Here is a 7525-nt window from a genome sequence, read left to right on the forward strand (position 1 = left end):
TACTTCCTGCCAAGGGTCAGCACCTACTTGGCACTCTGGAAACTGCCTGCACCAGCTTGGAGGTTGGGTCTGTGGCCTTCTAAGGGGGTGGAGCTCGAAAGTGTCCTAAGATCTTGCACGGTGCACACTCCAGAGCACCTGCCCCCGCTCACCCACCCTCCGCCACATGCACTGACTCTGCCATACAAGTCCAGGCTCCCCCGCTCCACCCCCATGGATGCCGAGATTCCTGGGCAGCCCGGCAGCTGCTCCCGGACCCACACGTCCACACAGGTATGCACAAGAAGCATTCTTAGGCCTCCGCATGCAGCTACCTGCCTCCGTGAGCCAGTCCAAGGCGGCCGGGGCTGGGGATGGAGACTACCAGGCCCCCAGGTGCATCTGCAGCACACACCTGGGTCACACCACATGCACACATACACATGCGTGCACGCCACACACATAGGTCACACACACCACATACATGTGTCTGCACACCACACTCATGGGTCAGACACACCACATACACACACAAATCCTTGCACACCACACATGTGGGTCACACACACCACAGGCGCACACACCACAGGCGCACACACATGCTTGTATACCACACACATGGATGTGCACATACCATGCATACACACTCATACTTTGAGGGACTTGAGGATGTGACTGAAAGGCTGACTTGATGCACAGAATCCAGCTGTAGGTCACCTCCACACTTCTTGCTCCCTGTCCCCCACCTTGTCCCCAGACCAAACCACGCTCCAAAGCTTCAGGACATCCACACTATCCCCAGGACACGGAGGACGCTATCCCCAGTTAAGCCCACAATCACAGCCCCACAGCACTCCACCCAGTCCGTGAGCTGGCAGAACCAAGGAATTCTGGGCCTACTTATAGTTCCTTGCTGGGAATGCACAGGCCCAATGGGAAGTGGGCAGGATGCCTGTGTGGGCTCCATGGAGGGTCAGTGTCCAGGTCAGGCTGCCCGGGAAAGCAGGCTGGAAGAGAGCTGGCAGGACGGGGTGGGGCCGGTGCGCTCCTGTCCACTCACTGGCCTCCCTTCCCCTCTTCCAGCTGCGGCCTCATAACTGCTTCTGTCCCCATCATGGGCGGCCACCCAGGTTTGATCCCCAGTACCACATGGTTCCCTGAGTACCAAGCCAGGAGTCGCCCTTGGCCTGCCAGATGTCGGGCTCCCTGACCCCACCTTTGAACTGGGAAGTCACTTGTGTGTTGTTGGGCTCTGAAGGATGTTGTGTGAGGTAGCACATGAAGCCACACTGTCCCTGTTCCACACACAGGACAGTGAATTCCAGAAAGGTGAGCGACTTCCCCCTGGAACTCAGTGGCACTTGGCACATCACACCGAGAAGAGACTGGAGCAAAGTGGAGAAAGCCCATATCCAGCTACCACACAAGTGGATGCAAACCCACTGAAAACTGCAACAAAAGATGACAAAGAAATACACCAAAACATTTTCTTTTTTTAAAAAAAAAGGGGGGGGGCTGGAGTGATAGTACAGCAGGTAGGGCATTTGCCTTGCATGTGGCCGACCCAGGTTCAATTCCCAGCATCCCATATGGTTCCCCAAGCAACACCAAGAGTAATTCCTGAGTGCAAAGCCAGGAGGTAACCCTAGTGCGTTGCCGGGTGTGACCCAAAACATAGGGAAAAGGGGGGGGGGGGGTTTCAGGGCTGGAGCTCATACAGCAGGGAGGGCACTAACCTTGCATGCGCTAATCCGGGTTTGATCCCTGGCATCCCATATGGTTTCCTGAGCCTCCCAGGAGTGATCCCTGAGTTCAGAGCCAGGAGCAAGCCCTGAGCACTTCTGGGTGTGACCCAAAAACCAAAAAAGTAAGAAAGAGAACATCCTATTAAACAGGGATGTCTTGGAGTTTGGGAATGTGGGGGATTTTGTTTATATCCTTTTTTCTATCTCCCATAAAAAATTATGGGAGTGTGTTTAACATTTGAGATAGATATGCTGGAGATGGTTCATTAAGGAGGAGCGTGTGCTTTGCATGTGGGAAGCCCGGGTTGGATCTTTAGTACCACATGATTCCCTGAGCACCAAGCCAGGAGTAGTCCCTGAGCCTGCCAGATATGGGCCCCTTCAAACCCCATTGGCCCCCAAAAGAGAGGAAAGAGCAGGGAGGGAACAGATGCACAAAAAGAAATCTCCAGTGCTAGCTAGCACTTGAAGACTTGGCTGGAAAGATCTTGGCTGGGGTGGAGGTATAACTTCAAGCACCTCTCCCATGGTATCTGTCCATTTGCCCTGCAAGGCTATACCACCTGCCCTGGGTCACGGCCACCACTGCTACCTGGAAACCCGCTTTGATGGACCTGACTGCAACTGAAGTGCTCCCTCCCTCCCTGGGTTTCAGACTTCAGTGGCTCTGCTTCATTCAGTGCCGGGGACTGTCCCCTGAGTGTGCATGGGCGATGGACAGTCCACCTAGCTCATGGACCGAGTCCCTGTTCCCATGTTCTTTTCTTTCCTATCTGGCCCTGTAATGGGGTTGCGCTTCCCTGCACAGGACAGATCAGTCAGTAGGTGAAGGGACAGATGAGAGAACAGTTGGAGCCGATGTATTTTTTTATTTTTTGTCTGTAGACTTACACTATTCTCTTTAATAGATGATTTTTTAAAAAAATTTATTGAATCACCGTGAGATAGTTACAAGCTTTCATGTTTGGGTAACAATCGCATAATGATCAAACACCCATCCCTCCACCAGTGCACATTCCCCACCACCAATGTCCCCGGTATACCCCCCTTTCCCACCCTCCCCCTGCCTCCATGGCAGACATGATTCCCCATAATCTCTCTGTACTTTTGAGCATTATGGTTTGCAATACAGACCCTGAGAGGTTATCATGTTTGGTTCTATGTCTACTTTCTGCACACATTTCCCATCCCTACGGATTCTTCCAGACATCTTTTTCTTAGTGATCCCTTCTCTATTCCAGCTGCCTTCTCCCCTTTGCTCATGGGGCAGGCTTCCAGCTATGGAGCAATCTATCTGTCCCATGTATCTACTATCCTTAGGTGTCAGCCTTATGTTATGTTATTTTATACTCCACAAATGAGTGCAGTCCTTCTATGTCTGTCCCTCTCTTTCTGACTCATTTCACTTAGCGTGATACTCTCCATGTCTATCCATTTATAAGCAAAGTTCATGACGTCATCTCTCCTGACAGCTGCATAGTATTCCATTGTGTAGATGTACCAAAGTTTCTTTAATCAGTCATCTGTTATAGGGCTCTTGGGTTGTTTCCAGATTTTGGCTATTGTGAACAGTGCAATGAACATATAGGTACAGATGTCATTTCTACTGTGCTTCTTTGCATCCTCGGGATATATTCCCAGAAGTGGTATTGCAGAATCATATGGAAGCTCAAGGAGCCTATGTATTGATGGCCACAAAGTGTCTTGAGTTGATCAACTTTAAGAGGGGAAAGATGTGTACTCTGGTTGGAACAGGAGGAAGTTGTGAGTGGGCCAGTTCTGTCTCAGAGTCAGGGGGATGGATAAGACTGGGTGTGCAACCCCAAATTCAAAGGGCTGCTCACTGTGCCCCAGTCAACTCCTGAACACCAGGAGGCAGTGCTAGCTTGGCCTGGGCTCCCAGCTCCCATAGGCATGGTCCCTCCCAGGGAAGCTTCTAGAAGCGTTGGCTCATCGTGGCCAAGGAGTACGCAACGGCTTTCCTCTCTCCTAGCCCAGCCTGGGTTTCTTGCTGGCCTGCCCGAGGGGAAGAGCTAACCAGAGTCTCCGCTTTGATGTTCTCTAATGGAAGAATGTTCCACAGAGACGCAGCTGTGAAAGCTTAGTCAAAGAAAAACCCGGGAAGGAAAGGAAGGAGGAGGACAAGGACGCAACTTTCTTAAGAAATAGACGTATGGGGCAGAGTGGTTAGAAGAGTGGATAGGGCACTTGCCTTGCACATGGCCACTCCAGGTTCAATCCCTAGAACCCCATATGGTCCCCTGAGCCCTGCCTGGAGTGATCCCTGAGCCAGAGCCAGGAGCAGGTCCTGAGCACTGCCAGGTATGGGCCCTAAACAAACAAACAAAAGAAATAGAGGTGAACGTGGAAGAAAAGATAAATTAAGTGGAACATTTAATGAAGAAGCTTCTGACCCCAGAGTAAATGATGACTAGAATGCAAAGACAGCCTACAGACTGGGAGAAATTATTTGCCACCACTCGTCTAATAAAGGGTTAACATCTAAGTTATATAAAATACTGGTAAACTTTACAAGAAAAAAACAATCCAACCCTATTGAAAAATGGGGAGAAGAGATGGACAGAAATTTTCTCAACAACAACAAAAAAGAAATACACATGGATAAAAGACATATGAAAAAAATGTTCTATATCACTAGTCATCAGGGAAATGCAAGCCAAAACAACAATGACATACCACTTCACACTACAGAGACTGGCACTCATCCAAAGAACAACAACCAGTGTTGGTGTGGATGGGGATGGGACGGGGGAGGGACCCTCATTCACTGCTGGTGAATGTCGACTGCTGACTGCTCTAGCCTTTTTGGAGACAATATGAACACTCCTCAAGAAACCAGGATGGGGGCTGGAGCGATAGCACAGAAGGTAGGGCATTTGCCTTGCACGCGGCTGACCCGGGTTCAATTCCCAGCTTTCCATATGGTTCCCCCAAGCACCGCCAGGAGCGATTCCTGAGTGCAGAGCCAGGAGTAACCCCTGAGCATCTCGGGGTGTGAACCAAAAAGGAAAAAAAAAAAGAAAGAAAGAAACTAGAATTTACAGAGCCAGAGAGCTGGTACAGCAGGCAGAGTACTTGCTTTGCACACAGCAGGCCGGGGTTTGACCCCTGGCACCACATCTAGTCTTCCAAGGATGTGAGGGCGATCTGGCTGCGACATCTGTCACCCCATTGATCGCCAGGGTTGATTCGGCTCATCTGGCTGGCTAGGCGGGTGTCCCCTTCCTCCCTCACCGCTCCATGTGCGTCCCTCCCAAAGCTGCGCACTCCGTCGAAGAGGACGGCCTTCCCCGATAGAGACGGACCGGTCTTTGGTCGAGGGTATACGAGTAGCTGCGCTCCCCTGCTAGAACCTCCAAACAAGTCTTCCAAAAGACAAACCAAAAACCAACAAACTAGGAATTGAGCTTCCATACTACCAGCAATTCCATTTCTGGGAATATAACCCAAGGGTCGCAAAACGCAATACAGAAAAGCCATCTGCACTGCAATGTTCATGGCAGCACTATTCACAATAGCCGAAAACAGAACAACCCAAGTGCCCAAAACAGATGACTGAGTAAAAGAAAAGCTATGGCACATCTGCACAATGGAATGTTACTCAGCTGTAAGAAAAGATGAAGTCATGGGGGCTGGAGTGATAGCACAGCGGGTAGGGGGTTTGCCTTGCATGAGGCCAACCCAGGTTAGATTCCCAGCATCCCATATGGTCTCCCAGCACTGCCAGGAGTAATTCCTGAGTGCATGAGTCAGGAGTAACCCCTGAGCATTTCTGGGCATGACCCAAAGAGAAAAAAAAAAGATGAAGTCATGAATTTGCTGCTACGTGGATGGATTTGGAGAGTGTCAAACTGAGTTAAATGAGTCACAGGGAGACAGACACAGAATGATCTCACTCATATGTGGGGTATAAAGAAACATAGGAGTGGAATAACATGCCAAAGGCAATAGAATGAAGAGCAGGAGACTGATCCTTAGTAGGAAGCTCGCCACAGGGAGCAGGATGAGTGATAGGTCAGGGAAGGGACCACTAGGACAGTGACAGAGGGAAGTGGCCACTCGGGACCAGGACAGAGTCTCAAAGGAGGGAAAGTGATCAGCACGATGCCCTATCAGTAACAGAAGGGCAAGTCACAGTGCCTAAAAGGGGAAAAAAATAAGTGAAGAAAGAAAAACAAAGAAGAATAAGAAAAGAAAAAGCTGCCTGTAGAGGCAGCTTGAAGGTGGGGGTGAGGGAAGTGAAACTGGGAACATTAATGGAGTGGACACCGGTGAAGGAATTGGTGTTGGAGCATTGTACCCCTGAAACTTAATCATTAATAATTTGTAATTTTTTAATTTGTGGGGGAGAAGGAGGAGGAAAAACAATAGGAGGCGGAGGAGGAAGAGGAGGAAGAAGAAGGAGAAGGAGAAGGAGAAGAAGAGAGCGAGGAGGAGGAGAGGAGGAGGAGGAGGAAGAGGAAGAGAAGAAGGAGGAGGCCGCAACTGGATGTGTGAGAGGCTGGAGAGATAGGACAGCTTGCCTTGCACACTGCTGACCTGGGTTCAATCCCATATGCAAACCCCTCCCCCCCACACACACACATCTCGAAGCCCTGCCTGCCAAGAGTGAATCCTGAACACAGAGCCAGGAATAAGATCTGAGTGGCAGAGGAGGAGGTGGAGATGAATGAGGAGGAGGAGGAGGAGGAGAGGTTGAGAAGGAGGAAGAGGAGGAGAAGGAGGAAGAGGGGGTAAAGAAAAGGAGAAGGAGGAGGAGGAGAAGGAGGAGGAGGAGGAAGAGGAAGAGGAGGAGGAGGAAGAGGAGGAAGAGGAGGAGGAGGAGGAGGAGGAGGAGGTGAAGAGGAGAAGGTGGAGGTGGAGGAGGAAGAGGAGGAAGAGAAGCAGGAGGCGGAGGGAGGTCACTCCAGGAGACTGACTCAAACTCATCATTGCCCCCTCTCTGTTTGAGCAGCACTTGTGGCAGGGCCGTGTAGAACCCAGAAATTCTTTTACTCTGGGAAGAGTTTAACCCTGACAGTGAGGACAGGCTCTGGCTCTCCCTAAGCCTCAGCCCCGCACTGAGAGGACTGAAAAAGCCACCAGGGCTGGGAAGTGGCCCTACACCTCCTTCCACCCAACAGCTCCCGTCACTCAACCTAGTGCTCGGGGAAACTGAGGTACGGAGATGCACCGTGACTTGTCCTGCATTCCAGGATCGTCCCAGTCTGTCAATTCAGCACATGAGGTGGGCAGGGGAAGTGTGGGAAGGCAAGTGACCGGAATGGACTGGGAAGGACGGAGAAGGGAGGACAGTGAGGTCCCCACACCGGGGCCAGGCAGAGCGGCGGGCCTCCGGGTCACCAGCCTTCAGCAGGAGCGCCCCCTGCTGGTTTCCAGAGCTGCTGCGGACTGTGGCGCAACCTTGGGGCTCCTGATGGGAACCCCCTTTACTTTGCATTTTGCACTCTGACAGTGGAGCGGGAGGCGCCGGGAGGGGTCCCTCCAGCCCATTTACTTTGCACTTGGCAAATCCGGAGCTCAGAAGATGAAGTGGTTCGCAGAGGCTTCCAGAGTGGGGGGCTGGGGCGACAGTACAGCAGGCAGGGCACTTGCCTACCCCGGCATTCCATATGGTCCCCAAGCTCACCAGTGTGCTTCCTTAGCACAGAGTCAGGGGTAAGCCCTGAGCACCGCAGGGTGTGCCCCAACAAACAAACAAAGAAACAAAAAAGGCGTTCAGAGAGCTGGGGATTTGGGTCTCCAGTTCCTCCTGCCCCTTCCTGCAGAGCCCTCCTGCT

The sequence above is a fragment of the Sorex fumeus genome, unplaced genomic scaffold, assembly GCF_029834395.1.
Source record: "Sorex fumeus unplaced genomic scaffold, SorFum_2.1 ptg000063l, whole genome shotgun sequence".
Lineage (NCBI taxonomy): Eukaryota > Metazoa > Chordata > Mammalia > Eulipotyphla > Soricidae > Sorex > Sorex fumeus.